The following is a 17,002-nucleotide window of genomic DNA, read 5'->3' as shown; positions in this document are numbered from 1 at the left end:
TAATCAACGGCCAAAAGTATGTACAAATTCCCAAAAGAATTAGGGAATGGTCCCATAAAATCAATGCCCCAAACATCAAAGATCTCAACTACCAAAATAGGGTTGAGGGGCATCATGTTCCTTTTATTGATACGGCCAAAAAACTGGCAGGCGGGGCAAGCCTTGCAAAAATCAAAAGCATCTCTAAAAAGAGTGGGCCAATAAAATCCGCATTGGAGAACCTTTGCGGCAATCTTCTTAGGTCCAAAGTGTCCACCACATGCATGATCATGACAAAAAGAGAGAATAGAATGTTGCTCATGATCAGGAACACATCGTCGGATAATCTGATCCGGACATATCTTAAACAAATAAGGATCATCCCAGAAAAAGTGCTTAACTTGGGAATGAAACCTATACTTATCTTGAGTGGACCAGTGATCCAGAGTCACACCTGAAACTAAGAAGTTGACAATGTCGGCAAACCATGGTTCACTGGACATTGCAAATAATTGTTCATCTAGAAAGTTCTCGTTGACTGGAGAATCAACAGTCAAGGAATTGGGAAGCCGGGATAAATGGTCTGCAACTAGGTTTTCAACTCCTTTCTTATCCCTAATTTCTAAATCAAACTCTTGCAAAAGTAAAACCCACCTAATGAGACGGGCTTTAGCATCCTTCTTCTGAACTAGGTATCTGAGAGCAGAATGATCAGTATACACCACCACATGTGAACCAACTAAGTAAGACCGAAACTTTTCTAATGCAAACACAACAGCTAAAAATTCTTTTTCAGTGGTTGTATAATTGAGATGTGCATCATTTAAGATCCTACTAGCATAGTAAATGACAGTGGGCAACTTATTAATCCTTTGACCTAAAACTGCTCCTATGGCAAAATCTGAAGCATCACACATCAGTTCAAAAGGTTCAGTCCAAACAGGTGGTTGAACAATTGGTGCATTGGTCAACTCCTTCTTAAGTTGCTTGAAGGATTCTAGGCACTCTTTGAAAAACTCAAAAATCTGATCTTTGACAAGTAATGAGGTGAGAGGTCGGGCTAACTGACTAAAGTTCTTAATAAACCTTCTGTAGAAGCCTGCATGCCCTAGAAAAGACCGAACATCCTTAACAGATTGAGGAAGTGGTAAATTATCAATTAAATCCACTTTGGCTCTATCTACCTTAATTCCCTCCTTGGATATTACATGGTCTAAAACAATACCAGATTTAACCATAAAATGGCATTTCTCCCAATTCAAAACCAAATTCTTAGATATGCACATTTTCAAAACTAGGGAAAGATGATGACGACATTCAGAATAGGAATTCCCATGAATTGAAAAGTCATCCATAAATACTTCTAAGAATTTTTCGACCATGTCAGAAAAAATGCTCATCATGCATCATTGGAACGTAGCAGGGGCATTGCAAAGCCCAAAGGGCATACGCCTGTAAGCAAATGTTCCATATGGGCATGTAAAAGTGGTCTTATGTTGGTCCTCTAAAGCAATTGGGATTTGGTTATAGCCGGAATATCCATCAAGAAAGCAATAGTATTATGTCCAGCTAACCTCTCTAACATCTGGTCAATGAATGGCAATGGGAAGTGGTCCTTCCAGGTTGCCGCATTTAACTTCCTGTAGTCTATGCACACTCGCCATCCTGTTTGGACACGTGTAGGGATCAACTCATTGTTGGCATTAGGAACTACAGTCATACCAGACTTCTTAGGCACTACGTAAACTGGGCTTACCCATTGGCTGCCAGAAATAGGATAAATTATTCCATGATCCAAGCACTTTAGGATCTCTTTCTTAATAGCTTCCATCATCACTGGGTTAGCTCTTCTTTGGGGTTCTGTGGATGGTTTGGAATCCTCCATAAGATGTATATAATGTTGCACAATAGAAGGGCTTATACCCTTGATATCAGCAATGGTCCAACCTAGGGCTTCCTTATTATCTTTTAACACTTTAAGTAACTCCTCTTCCTGGCTAGAAGTCAAATTTGAAGAAATTATTACAGGAAGAGTCTGGTCAGGCCCTAGGAAAGCATATCTCAAATTAGATGGCAACTCCTTAAAATCTAGCTTAGGGGGCTCAACTATGGAAGGTTTGGGAATGGAATTGGAAAGGGGTCCTAAGGGCTCCACGAGTGTGTGAAGACCCAAGACTTCAGAAAAGAAATTTTCACTATCATCATCCAACTCATCCATACACTCTTGGAATTCTGAATCAAAATCAATATCAAAGTTGGTAACTAAATCATCAGAAAAATCCAGAAAATCCTCAAGCATATTGATCTCTTCTTCCATATATGGTTGCTTGCCAATCCTAAACATGTTAAACTCAACAGTTTGGTTACCAAAAGATAATCTTAGGAAACCATTCCTGCAATTGATTAATGCATTACTGGTAGCCAATAATGGTCTTCCTAGAATTATTGGGATCTCATCCTTGGTTGAGAAGGGCTTAATATCTAACACAATGAAATCAACAGGGAAAATAAATTCCCCCACCTTTAGTAAGACATCCTCAACCATCCCTTTGAAATCTTAACAGACCTATCTGCCAACTGAAGAGTAGTTCCAGTGGCTTTCAATTCTCCCAATCCTAGTTGCTTGTACACATGGTAAGGTAAAAGATTCACACTTGCGCCAAGGTCAAGTAAGGCATGCTCAATATAGGTGCTGCCTATGACACAAGATATGGTAGGACTCCCTGGATCCTTATACTTGGCTGCTATGGGCTGAGTAATTATGGAACTAATGTTACCTGCCAAGAACGCCTTTTTGGGCACACTAGTGATACGTTTGTGAGTACACAAATCTTTCAGTACCTTTGCATAGGCGGAGATCTGGGATATAACATCCAAAAGAGGGATGTTCACTTCTACCTTTTTGAAGACTTCTAAAATTTTATCCATGGAAGCAGTCTTCTTTTTGTGTACCAAGCAATTAGGAAATAGGATAGGATGAACATAAGGACTGTTAGGGATTTGCCCCTGTTCGAAAGAATCATTTTTGGTTTCCTCACCCAAATCATCTTTAGTTTCAGAAAAATATTTAGGTTCATCAGACGAACCTGGAACAAGAGACACACTTGTGTCCTCAATTGAAGAAGAGTTAACAGGAGTAATAGGATGGGGAAGATTTAGGAACGCTCTGTAGGTACTCTCTACCACTCCTAAGGGCATAAACAACATTACATTGGTTAGAGGGCCCTTGTTGAGTCTGACCTTGTACTATATTCAGTGGTGCATTAGTTGGTCCTTGTGAACTAACAGGCTGATGATGCCTAGGGTTAGGCTCTGGTTTACTGGGTAAAGTTCCTTTCTCCCTCTCACGCATAATTGAGACAACTTGAGTGAGTTCTCTCGTAAGATTTTGATGGCTTGTCATAAGGAGGGTCATATTTTTTTTCCAAGTCACTAATTCTACTTGCCTCTTCAATGTTGGCAAACCCAGGGGGTTGCTGATAAGATGATAGGAGAGGGGCCCTAGGAAAACTCGCCTGAGGTCCTACTTTTGACCTAGGAAAAGTATTTTGGGAAAAATATTGTTGTGCAAAGGGAGGCCTTTTGGGTCCAGGTTGACCTTGATTATAGAAATTGGAAGGTCCTGCTTGGTTGCCCTGATTCCAAAAGAAATTTAGGTGATTTCTCCATCCTGGATTGTAGGTGTTACTATATGGATTATTCTGGTATAAGGCATTAACACTATCATTAGAAGTGCCCCCAGAGGTGTTGGGGCATTCTTCTATAACATGTCCAGGGGACTGGCACCAAGCACAAATCTTAACCAAATTGACTGATGATGGCTCTCTAGGAACAATAGCCTCAATCCTCTTGATTAGGCTATCCAAATGGGCTTCCTTGGTTACTATCCCATCCACAAAATATCATTTTCCTCCTATGGTTCTTTCACTCTCTTGGGTTGATTCCCACTCACGAGTTTTGTCAGCTAAGTCAAGTAAGAATTCTCATGCCTTTCCTTCATCTGTAAAGGATGTGAATCCCCCAGGGCACATAGACTCTATCATTTGTTTAGTTGGGTAATCAATACCCTTATAAATTATTTGACATAAATGCCATAGGTCTAGGCCATGGTGAGGGCATTCTTGGAGTAAATCCTTAAATCTCTCTATAAGTTTGGAAAATGACTCACTAGGCTTTTGCCTAAACTGAAGGATATCACTTCTAAGCTTATTGGTCTTGTGAGTTGAGAAAAACTTCTTAAGGAAGACAACTGTGAACTGTTCCCATGAGATTATGGAATTTGTGGGTAACCCATACAACCACTTCTTAGCTTGGTCTTTCAATGCAAAAGTGATAAACCTAAGCTTAACAGCATCATCAGAAAGCTGTTGGATCTTAATTAGAACACATACCTCTTCAAATTCCCTTAGAAATAAGTATGCATCCTCAGAGGTCAACCCATGGAAGTGGGGCAACATAGTGATGTATTGAGATTTGAGTTCAAAATTATTACCCTGGGCTTGTGGTAGAACTATGCAGGAAGGTTGGGCTGTTCTAGCAGGGTAGAACCTATCTTTCAAAGATTTAGGTGAAGGGTTATGCTGTTGGTCTCCCATATTGAAGGGTTTTAAAGAGAGCAAACGTATAGGGTCACTACTTGTTGGATCTCTTCTTTCTAACCGATTCTTAGTATTACGTACCCACTTAACACTTATGCAACAGAAAAACTACCCACAACTAAAGTAAGACAAGCACAAAAGAATGGATAGCAAATTTTTTTTTTATGATTTTTTTTTATTTATTTATTTATTTTTTGCTTTTTGGGAGCTTACCGGCAGGGATCCAGGGTTGCTCAGGTCAATTCCTGAGGTACTGCTACAAGGCGAAACCTATCTTTATCATACTGTGAGGCATGGCGACCTCCACTGATACAACTATTATTGCAAGTTGTTCTTCTCAGGAATTCAATAAAAGAAAAGGAAAAATATAAAACAAAGCAAACAAAGCACTCCGATTTACCAAAAGAAAGTGAAAAATAACATGTAACTGTCTCCCCGGCAATGGAGCCAAAAATTTGTTTGAGATTTAAAATGTAACCGCAAGCATACGGATTAGTGTAGCTACGGGTCGAACACAGGGAGAGCAGCCACTTTATTTTTTATTTCTTTTAATAATGCGAAAGTGAACTGATTAATGGTTGTGATCTAATTCTAATTACCGTCCTAAAAATAACGTCCTAACCATTCGTCATCTAAGAATTTAAAGACGCAAGCCATGCAATTAAAATTAAATAAATAAATAACTGAAAATAAACAACCCACGCAATAAAAAATAAATAAATAAATAAAGGAAAAAAATACTAAAATAAAAATAAAGTAAAAGAAAGGGGATAAAGCTAGAGAGAGACTCACAAGTAGGTTTCTCTACTTAGCCCGAGGGATGCATCATAATATGAGCTTACCTACTTGACCAGAGAGTCACTCTTACAAGGGTTACTCTACTTGGCTTTAGGAAAAGGGAGACAATTAAAATAAAAGCAATAAATTGATGGTTCTATGGCTAGGAGGGGCAAAGCCAACACATACACTAGCCATGAACCTTGGGGAAAAGGATAGCAATAATGTAACGACTGAAAATAAAAAATCCAAAATTAAGAAAAAAATGGTAGTCAGAAGAGGGAATGAGAGGGGGGAGAGAAGACTACTGAAAGAGCCTACTTACTTGAATCAATGTTTGAACTTGAAAAAAAAATTGCTCCACGGCTCGTGATCTTGTCACCTAGATCTAAGCCTAGAACTATAACTTAAAAAATTACAACTCAATTGCATATATCATAAACATAAAAGGGCTGAATAAAAATAAAAGAGTGCTTGCATTAATTGAAATAAAAAAAAATCTATTACAAAAGTGATTGAAGAAAAGATAAAGAAGAACTAAAACTAAAGAGAGAGCAAGAGAAAGAGAGAGCAACTAAAAAAAAACTAGAAGAATAATGAATTGTCTCTCCTCCTCTTACATGAGTTGTATTTATAGGAAATGGGGAGGTAGGGTAACAAATTTCTCTTTCCTAAAAGGGAGAAACCCACAATTGATTGTGAGATCTTTTGAGTCCAAAAGTGCTAAGATGGAGAAGAGAGAAATAAATTTAGAGAAATTTCCTATAATTTTTTTTTTGTTTATTTTCTTTCCTTTTTTTTTCTAATTTATTTTTCTTCTTTTTCTCTCTCCTAGGGACGATTTTTTTCTTGCTTTGTGTGATTTGGACAATCTTTGGTGATGATGTGGAGGAGAGAGAAGATTTGGACAATCTCTATTTCTCCCTTTTTTTCTTTCCTTTTTTTTTTCTTCTCTTCTTGCTTCCACGATTTTCCTTGCTTCTAATTTGATGTGGAAATCCCCTCCATGCCCTTAGTGCTTTAAGTGAGTGAAAAGCAGAAAATCTTCAACAAAATTCTCTAAAAAAAACAACCATGAGATTCGAACTTGAAACCTCTTGGTGAGCAAGGGAATTTTGTACACCATAGCTCACCAACTACACTAGGTAGTTGTTGTTACCAAAAACGAATCTTCAATCAATTAAGGATGTGGTCCATCGATCCTTGTTGGTATTTGAAGTATTCCTTGTACCTTTGGGACAATTGCAAACGGGCTGGTTCTGCATCTCGGTTCAGTTCTGATCCATTATTCTTTTTCTGGCCCGAAAAGAATAATCATTTGTACGGGTGACCAAACGAATGTGTACTTTTAATTGAACACGTCCATCTTGCTCAGAATTTCGTCCTCTTCGCAACCATGAAAAGAAATAGGACATCTTTACGTGTAAAATTGAAGATATAGCATCTGATAGTCCTTAAGGCCTTGAAAATATAAAACCTACAAAAAGAGAGTAAAACCCAAGGTAGCTCCATTCTAAATATGTAAAATGCATGTTTTACTACCCTAGATTTCACACATAAATGTGCTCATCACTCAACGTTATCCATATTCTGATAAATGAAGCAATTTGTTGATTCTTCATAAAGTTGAAACAAGTTACAATTTAATAAGTTTCGAGAACATCTAAGAATGACTAAACTGAAACAATACTTAAATTACCATCTATTGCAAACCTCAAGCTTGTCTGTGGAATTAAGCAACTCGTGGTGAAACAACCACCCCACTTCCTAGCCACATACAAAAAAAAAAAAAATTAAGAAGTTTCTATTTACCAAAGTAGAAATGGATTCTGAAATATTTGTTTAATTGACAGGCTTTTGTTTCAGGGTTTGATTGAGAAGGATAAAATAATATATATATATATATAATATAAGAAAAAAACAACATGTCATCATCCTTACCAAGCAAAGAAAAAAAAAAAAAAAAAAAAAAAAAAAAAAAGAAGAAGAAAGAAAGAAGAAGAAGAAGAAGAAAAACAAACCATTCCACAAGTAAACTTTAAAAATAGAGACCAATGAAATCTCACAGGTAATATTGGAAAAATATTTTGAAACCAGAATTGCCTATACAGTGCTGAAAAATATTTTCCATCGAGTATATCCCCATTAGTTCCATTCTACTTTCTTTAGCAGTGGTATAATTAAGAAGGTAGTAAAAACGACCATAAAAAAAAAATTTAGGCTTTATAGGTCATCAGAGGTTTTAATGGGATACAACAATATTTAAAAGATTTTCCATGAAGGAAGTTGCCAAGAACTCCACATTCCCTGTTAGTATTTAATTATGCCGACCATCACTTTTGTAAGAATAGAATCAAGTTTGACCATGGTCTAAGATTTAATTCCCTCAAATCTTAATGAATAGAAAATATGGAAATCTAATCTTTACATTATCCAACTGAAACACATTTCTCTCATCTTATGAACCCCCAACATCCCCTAATAAAAATACGAAAAGAGGAGTAAGGAGTTCATAATTCACAGACATTACAGATAATAGTGATACACCTCCCTTTCGATCTCAAGGAGCAAAGAACCCTACCCATTGCACATTATGATCTCAACAAATAAGTGAGAATATTAATGATTGGGTTCAGCCACTGCCCATCCATAACCAAGCCAAGCATCATCATTCATCACATTCAAAGACCCCAATTTTAAAGTGATGTTAAAGCAATGCAAATCACCTGCATTCTTTATTACTTCCACCACCCCTAACAACCCAATTGCTTCGATCCCAGAAGACAAAAATTTAAGATAAGAAATGAATTAAGAACAGAAAACGATTTCAAATCCAAAACATTAACGATTTACAAAGACCATTCATGAACAAATCCAATGCAAAACACAAAAAAATTACATTCCCTATGTACTTGCAGACTCATCTCTTACCTTGTGCGGGTTTGCTTCCTCCGAGAAGAAGAGAGGACACAAAGGGAGAGGGCTTGCTTTCCTACGACCAAAATCGTAGGCAACCTCCGAGCAGAAGAGAGGACGCAGCAGAGGGAGAGGGCGCTTTCTTTTGTGCGACCGGAAGAGGGAAAGAGGGAGAAGAAGAAAGAAGAGTAAATTTAGGTTTTTTTACTGTTTTGGTCGATCCGGCCCGATCGATTTTTCAAACCAAAAATTAAGACCATTTTCTTTGGTCTTCTATTATCTACCATACACGTGGCCAACACCACGTGTCAAAATCTTAACCAGGCTCCGCCAGTAAATGATGCAGCAGAGGAGCTCGATCCCATCCAAGATGGTCTCCAATTTTTTACCTCTACTTCTCGCTGTTACTGCCTGTTATTGTTTTGGAAATGGACAAGATTCTATCATGCAAAATCTTTTCCATTTGATTAGGTTGCATCCATTTCCTATGCTCTCACTTCTCATTTATCTCTCATCAAATGGTTTCCACAATCAGCCAACTCACTGGGCCACCAGCTAATGATTTGGCCAGTTCTGGATTTTTTGGATGTGATCACTTGACAATTCTGCTATTGCTTAAGATCTCATGTTTCTAGTTATATAATGAATAATATCATAATCCGTTCACCATTTTTAGCCTTTAAAACCCTGCTATTGAATTCTAGTTGTGTCTCGAGTGTTCAGTTTCATACATTCTTATTTTTTAATCAGCCAGTTGGATTTCTTTCTAACTTTGCAGAACAGTACACCTCACTATATTGATCATTTGACCAGAATTTAAACGTCAAATGAGCTGTTTGAATAGTCTAGTGCTACGGGGAGAGATGTATTTCTATCTCAATTATACATTTACAAACTAGGAATGCAAACCCTAGCTCAGTCTGTTAATGAACCTGTCAATTCAGGTTCCATCTATTCCTTTAGATCATTCTATAAAACAGGGAAGATGCATTATCAAACCTGTGTAATTGACCAATGTTAAGGGTGGATATCAGTTTGGTTCTAATAGTCGGGCGGGCCAACCGGCACCCATGAGTCTAGCCCAGACAGAGCCAAGACGAAACAGTATGTCATTCTTCGAACTGAAGCCACATCGTTAAGGAGTCAGGTCAGGTCCAGTCGGGGTTTACTTCGATCAGTCTGACCGGTTCAGTTCTGCTTTTGACACCAGTACTGTTATCGCAGCAGATATGAACACAAAAATGTATTAAACAAGAAAATATCACATCAGGTCATATAGTCAACATATCCATTAGTATTACAGGAAATAGAAGATAAATAAAACCAAATAATAATTAAGAAACATACTAGTGTACCGTGTGTACTCCTGGGTTTTTGTACAGTAAGAATTCAAGCAATCACAATGTAAGATCAGCAAACTGTGAGTGTCTGTGCTCAATTTTCAACAGAAAAAATAAATAAATAAAGCAACAGCAAAAGGAAATAAAAGATACCTACTTGGAAACGGGGATTCTTAGATTCTAGGATTTAGATTTGGAAACCCTAACAAACTCAGGGATTCCCAAGCAATCACCCTTGCAAGATGGACCAAAGGAGGTTAAAGGGTAATTATAGATTAACGTAAAGCAGCGGGAAAAAAATAAACAATAAAAAAAAAAAAGGCAATTTTGGGGTTCTCGGGTTCTAAGGTTTGGTGTCGGAAACCCTAACCAACCCGGGGATTCACGAACAAAGGGACGGAGTAAGAGATGAGAAACGACAGCAGGAAAGGGAGGGATATTCCAACCGCCATCGGCCGCAGTACAAAAGAAGAGAGTGTGAGACAGATCGATTTTCCCAGAACAAATGGACCTCCAATCTCAGAGAGACGGCTAGAGAAATAGAGGGAGAGATTTACTCAGAGATACATAGAGATAGAGTGGGACGGAGGAAGAGAGGGAAAGCGTTAGTGTATTTCCCGGGGGAAATAGATAGAAAGGGAGATCTGGAGAGAGAGATCTACGAAGAGATTAAGAGGGACACAGGAAGAGTGAGCCGGACATGACAGAGGTTATCATAGAGAGGGAGAGATCGAGGAAGGTGTTCCTTGGTTCTCTACGTTTCTTCTTTCTGATTTCTGATCTGCAACGGTAGGACATAGACGGCGCAATGGCTCTCAACCTTTTTCTACGGAAATTACATGTTTACCCATTCTATAATGAGCCATTGCAAACACGTGCTCATTAAACTCTTTCAAACGGAGAAGAAAAACACTCTTTAACGGAATGGAGGTGGGTTGATGTAAAGATGTGAATTTGTAATTGAAATCGAACTCGAACTCGAAATCGAATCGATTCGTTTACATCGAAATTATAAAATCATTTAGTAAATGGTGTGGTTATAGTTTCAAGTTTTAGGCTGATTAGTTAAATGGGTTGGATCGTCTTTACCCTTGAAACCCATTGGTTTCAAACCGAATTGAAACTGTTTAAACTGAACCGTTTAAACCGTTTAAACCAATCCGATTAATCTGTATAACAATTAAATAAAGCACAAGCAGTAATCCGTATAATAATTAACAATTAAATTAAGTGGTCATCCTGCTTCGATATGATTTATTGCAATTCAGTTCAAGTTTAGGCTTTAGATCGTGAACTTGTAATCCATATATATCACTATGTTATTATGTTATCACAGATGGGGTGTTTTGGCTGAACCACCTGTCATTTTAATATTTTATGTTGTAGAAGGCTGGATTTAGATATTGTATGATATTAGTTCTATATGTTTGAGAATGATCATGCAAAGAAATAGCACTAGATTATCAAATTAAGACATCATCGTCAATATAGAATCTTTTATTTGTGGTTGCTAATTATTTTTAGATAAGTTTATGATCTTCAGTTTAGAAATGGTTACAAGTTATAACAAACCAATTGTAAACCGTTTTACAAACCGTATGGAATAAATCGAAACCGAAACCATTTAAAACCATGAAATCGACACCGTTTAGAAACCGTGAAAACCAAAACTGTTTACTAAACGGTCACTGTTTCAGAAAGTGGAATCGTTAAGTAAATGGTGCGGTTATGATTTTAGTCAAATAAATGTTAACCGAACCGATTAACACCCTTAGGTTAATGGCACGTTGGGGAAGTTAATTCCAGGAGAAATTGAAATAGGATCCGCTGCTTGTACGATCACCTGGTCGTATGAGTTTGCATTCAACATGTAATACCCTACTTTTTAAACCCGGTCTGATTTCACGGTTGACCCGGTTTAACCGTGCAGGAACCGAACCAGAGGGAGTTAGAGCGGGTTCCTTATGGGCTATGATGGCAAGGGTGACCTTAAACACCGGCTGGCCCGACAAGTTCGAGCCAGTGCCGGAAGAGACGGGAGTACCCAAGCCTTGTACATGCTCCTACCATAAGGCCATGTATGAATAAAGCAGGTATTATATCCGTATTTTTAGGTATATACGTATGCTACATCGTATGCCAGGGGTGGGCTTCGCGCCGAGGCCCGAACTCTGTCAAAATCCCAAGTTTTGGCCCTCAGGTGGGCGGACAGGTGGGTGCACCCACCCACCTAAGTGACCCATCCATGTGCACTATTCACTTATTTAGGAAATATATATATAGTATTTATGACTTTATTTTCTTTTCATTTATGACACCCGTACGTTGGGGAGAAAAGTAAAGAGGAGAGAGAGAAGAAAGGGAAGAAGAAAGGAATAGAAGGAAGAGGAAGAAAAGAGAGATTTCAGTGGCGCCGAAGCATGATCTTCCCATTCCGGTGCCGGAAGAATGATCTTCAACTCTAGATCTACATTTGGAGGTAAGCAAAGTCGAGTTTCTTGAACATTCACCATACCCAAGCTTAAACCTTTGATTTGAGTAGGGTTTCTTGAGATTTTGTAAATCCCCTTTGAAATGATGAATCTAAGGTTTAATAGATGATTTATGTGTTGATCTTAAAGGATTTGAAGAGGTATTGATAAGGTGGGAGAAGCATTGTGAGTTTGAAGTGATTTGGAGGGTTTGAGGTTGTTCTTGAGCAAAGAAGGTAAGATGGTTCCCATCCCTTGAATCTAACCTAGATCTAGATTAGAACCATCCTGTAGGACCTTGAAGGTGTGAAGAATGGGTGGGAAAAAGCCCCATTTGAATCCCCAAAGAATGGAGGAAGTTGGGACGAAACAGGGTTTTTTTCGCCAAGACCGGTGGGTGCAACCGGTGGGCCCCTACCCGCCTGTGGGCACCCACCTGAGAGGGCAGGGGGGCTTCGGGCCCAACCGGCAGGCCACCCTACCCGCCGGTCCTAGCAGGGGCCCCTGGCCCAACCGACGGGTGGAACCGACGGGCCCTACCGGTGGGCCCCTAACCGTCGGTCCAAACCGGTGGGAAGGACCGGTGGGCCAGACAGCCCACCTGTCTGACCCACCCGTGTGGCCCCGAAGGTGACTCTTGCGTCCGATTGGACCCAAATCGGACGTGTGACCTTCTTTTGACGTTCTAAACATGATTTTGTCATCGGATCTCGTTAATTTTGACCCTAAAATGGTGAAGTACTAACCCTGCTCAATTATGTTAGGTTCACCAAATCCTACCCGATTCGCACCGGATCTCACCCGTATCGAACGGGAATCCTTGTACACTACAAGTAAGTGGGGAGAGGACGTGTGGCCTTGTTTCAAGGCATTTTTTAGCATTCATTTAATTATATATCTAGTCTAGCCATGCCATCATGAATATGCTATGTAGATTAGTCATTTCTCACAGTGTGATGCATATGTGCTATGTTTACTTTCTAAATGCCAATTGAATGAGATGTATATATGTTGAATGTGGACATCATGGTGCATGATGCATTGATAGACTAGATACCGTAGTCGGCTTGGAAACGAGTGCATTGGTGGCCCGTGGAATGGGACACGGAGGCACTATGCAATCGTACTATTGTCATATAGGAGCATGCGGTATTAGGATTTTCACCATCCCGTGCTATGACCCTTCCCAATAGGGGTTAAGGTGTTGGGTTATCATTTGGGGGGAAGCAGTGGTCGCGGTCGTCGGGTCACTGTGGCATTTAGACATAACGCCCGGCGGGTCATGTAGGACAGTCAGCAACCCCGGTGGTACATTCAAGAGGGCCAATCGTACTGCTTTTAAATTGCTGAAGTCAGCACCTTTATTTTCAGTCATTTACATTTATGTTGAGAGCCGGTGGACAGCATTGTCTTTACTTTAACGAGTACTCACGGTGGGCCTTCTCCAACAGCCCTATGGCGTATCGCGGAAGGGAGTTCGCGGCTCGTACCCGGAGTATACGCGCACTGTGGTTGTAGTAGCACTAAAACCAAGGACTTAGTAATGTTGTTTAGGTGGATGTGATTTAAAATGAATAGCATGGCATGTAGTGCATATGATTGTGGTTTGATGTGTGGACTGCTGTGTGGTCCATCTTTCTACTTACTGAGCTAGTGAGCTCATCCCACATGTGCACCCCTTTTTAGATGATTTTATAGGGCATACATCTGAGGAGCATGGGGTGGGTCCCACAGTCGAGTTTCCTGAAGAGGACTGGTGGACCCCTGAGGAGTTAGAGCACGGCATTGACTGCTCGTGTGAGAGCTGTGCTGCGGGACCGCAGTTCTGAGGCCGTGCTGAGCTCCACTTCTGAGGCGAGCTGAGCTCTTCTATGTGATGCCGAGCTGGGCTCAACCCTTGATGCCGAGCTGAGCTCTAGCCTTTGTTGCCGAGCCGAGCTGTGTACTCTGATTGTTTTGATGATTTCCTGTATATACTTGATATATGAATTGTACTTTTATTGTGTAATTATCATGCCTTCGGGCCCACATGTATATAATTATTGTATCACAATCCGGGTATCAAGTATATGGGATTTATTCACAGGTAAAACTTAGTCTTCCGCTGATCTGATGAACTTATATTAGTTGTGTGTATGCTGTGGTGGAATACAGTATCTGATGATCCTGGCAGGTTTGGGTTAACCGGCGTTAACCCGGTCACTGGCCCGGTTCGGTGAGAACGGGGTGTGACACAACATCTGTCCCTTCTTTTGCCATTACAAGGATAAAGAGGGTATATTTGAGAACAAAAAAGACAGGTGTTAGATGCTGACTTGTATGATCGAGCAGCTGTTCTGTTTTCAGAGAAATCGATTGTTCCTTTAACCCATAGAAAATGTTCATAGGATGCACATTCTGGAATTACGACCATAGAAAATCCTAGTGGGTTGATGACCAACGAGAAAGAGAGGAAATGACCAGTCTTCACTGTCCCCCCCCCCTCCTCTCTCTCTCTCTCTCTCTCTCTCTCCCTCCCTCTCCCTATCAAATCCAAATAAAATCACAAATTAATAGGTGCTTGGTGAGCTTTTATAAAAAGGTGTAAACGGAAAGTGGGGACGGGAGAAGGAGAGGGCAGGTTGTTTGCTAGGAGGGAGCAGCGATGAGGCAGGGAGAGGGCAGGGAGAAGGGGAGAAAAAAAAAACCATGAGAAGTGAGAATATTTTAACAGGTAAAAAGAAAATTAATTTTGTCATCTAAAAATACCATTGGAGAAGACGATGTAAAAGTCTAAAAGTAGGGGAGTATCATTAAAATATATATATATATATACTAGTAAATTTGCACGTGCAAATGCACGTTTGGTCAAATATTTAGATATAAAATTCAAATTTTTTAGAGTTGTTATATTCAATTGTTAGTTTTATTATTTAAAAACATATATTGCTCCTAAAGGATTAAAGCTGAAGCAGTAATAATACCAACCTTGCTTGTAGAAGTGGAAGGTGAAAGCAGAGGCAACAAAGAGAGATGGAGAAAGTGGTGTGGGTGTTGGTGGGGATCCAACAAAGAGAAATTGAGAGGAAACCTATGCAGTAGCCTCATTGAGTGAGAGAAAAACATGAAATCACATGGCATTTCCCAACAATTTTAATGGGCAGAGTAAGATTGAGAGAGGGAATTTGAGATTGTAATATCTGAATAATTATTAATTAATAGAGGAGAATCTAGATGGAAGTTCTATCTATAGGATTCTGTAATTCATGGTGTATTCTTCAGCAAGAACTTCCCACAAGGTTGGAGCCTAGAAGAGTTAGAATAGTTGATCAGTTCTGAATTTCCATGTAGACACTAAAGTATATAGATTCTAACTGTTCTTTGATCCAAGATAGAGGGTCCTACACAAGTTGAGGATTGGAAACGTTTTGCTGCCATAGAAGGAGTTGAAGAGGTTGATCTAGACTTCTCTCCAAGGAGGAACTTGAACTTAATAAGATTCTTGATTTTCTCTTGGACTGCGATAAATTTATGTTCTTACTTCTTACATTAACTTTGTACGTTTAGGACTTTGCTTTCAGCTTTCAATGGTTTGTGCCCACATACTCACCTGCCTATCTCTTAGACTGGTTGATGCCACTAAGACATAATCTAATATGTGTCTTAAACATGTTTGCTTCTAGAAAACGTAGTTGGGCTTTATAGTCTAGATTATTACAATCCATTTTGGAATTGAATATTTATGTCCTCATTCTCCGTTTACTGCATTTCTCCTCCAATGCTCAAGTCTAAAAGATGCAATGCTTGATTTCTCAGCTTCAATGCCTAAAGGGATTGAGGAGTCTTTATACATGAAAAAAAAAATCTTTCAATTTGTTTATGTACGATAAGAGAATGAGTTGATGCGCCTCTTTCCATCTAGCACTTGTGGGAAGATATCAACTAATCATTCAAATACAAAAAAGTATATAAAATTAGTGTTTTTACTCTAAACTAAAAAAGATCAAGAATCCAACTAATAATATTTTCATCAAGTTGAGGCAGAGGCATGCTCCAAAGTTGCTAGTATCTCTTCACAAATGGAGATTTTCCTATACGTAGTACAAATTATCATATGATCTCCATATCTAATTGAATATTTTGGACTATCCCCATTGGAGCTTTCAAGATAGAAGATGTAAACCAAATTTAGGTACGCCCTTACTTCCCATTTTGAAGTAATCTAAAAATAAAACTTAACCAATGAATAAGAAAATGAGACAATTCTTGATTTCAAATTACATAATGGGAAAGTCTACAGGGGAAGTTTAGAGGTTCATTTTGTTTCACCAGTATAGAAACTTATTGCATTAAAACTTGACATAAACAAGGGTGAAATTTTTATCAATTATGTAGAACCTTATCATATTTCTTCATGATCTTTGAGAATGCTAAGAGTTCAAAAATCTGATTAATGCAATTATTAAAAACGTCGATAACCAGCTACCAGAAATATATGTTACCACTAACATAATAATTCTTTGTCCATTTCTCAATTATTCAAGGGATCTCAGAATAAGAAAACCAAATCTTGTTTCTCCTCTATCCAAATCTTCAGATACAAGAAACACGAAGTTCCTCCCTACATCCAGGAAAATACAAAAATTAGAGATGAAAATAAATAAATACTTGTAAATTGGAACTGTAAACAAAAATAGTCACACTAACTACATCCAATAACAAGGGCTTTCTTTAGAGTTAATCTATTTCCATGAACAGGAAGAACCTGAGAGATTGAGACCACAATGTTCGATTTAACTAAAATTTTCACCGCAAATGAACCAGAAACAGCAAAATATGGTTTCTAAGTGAATATCTCAATCCAGAAATGCTTCAACTATGAATCAATCTGAAAATGCAGGTTTCTACATAGTAGAGAAAAAGCATGCAAGTACGCAATAAT

General features: G+C 38.8%; 1 long non-coding RNA gene and 1 other non-coding gene across 2 annotated transcripts; one reads left to right on the top strand and one right to left on the bottom strand.

The window, feature by feature from the left end:
- The first annotated feature begins 4,080 nt into the window (after positions 1-4,080).
- On the top strand, positions 4,081-4,187 carry LOC122087217. The gene has a single exon (XR_006142708.1). It is a non-coding gene; the product is annotated as a small nucleolar RNA R71 (small nucleolar RNA).
- A 4,854-nt stretch (positions 4,188-9,041) lies between these two features.
- LOC122077104 lies at positions 9,042-10,404 on the bottom strand. Its single transcript, XR_006139693.1, has 2 exons — positions 9,618-10,404; positions 9,042-9,482 (listed from the first exon to the last, which is right to left on the bottom strand). It is a non-coding gene; the product is annotated as an uncharacterized LOC122077104 (long non-coding RNA).
- Between the last annotated feature and the right edge of the window lie 6,598 nt (positions 10,405-17,002).

This window comes from Macadamia integrifolia, chromosome 1, assembly GCF_013358625.1.
Source record: "Macadamia integrifolia cultivar HAES 741 chromosome 1, SCU_Mint_v3, whole genome shotgun sequence".
Taxonomy (NCBI): Eukaryota; Viridiplantae; Streptophyta; class Magnoliopsida; order Proteales; family Proteaceae; genus Macadamia; species Macadamia integrifolia.
Note: the sequence above shows the minus strand (reverse complement) of the source record. Positions and strands in the feature narration are given on the sequence as shown.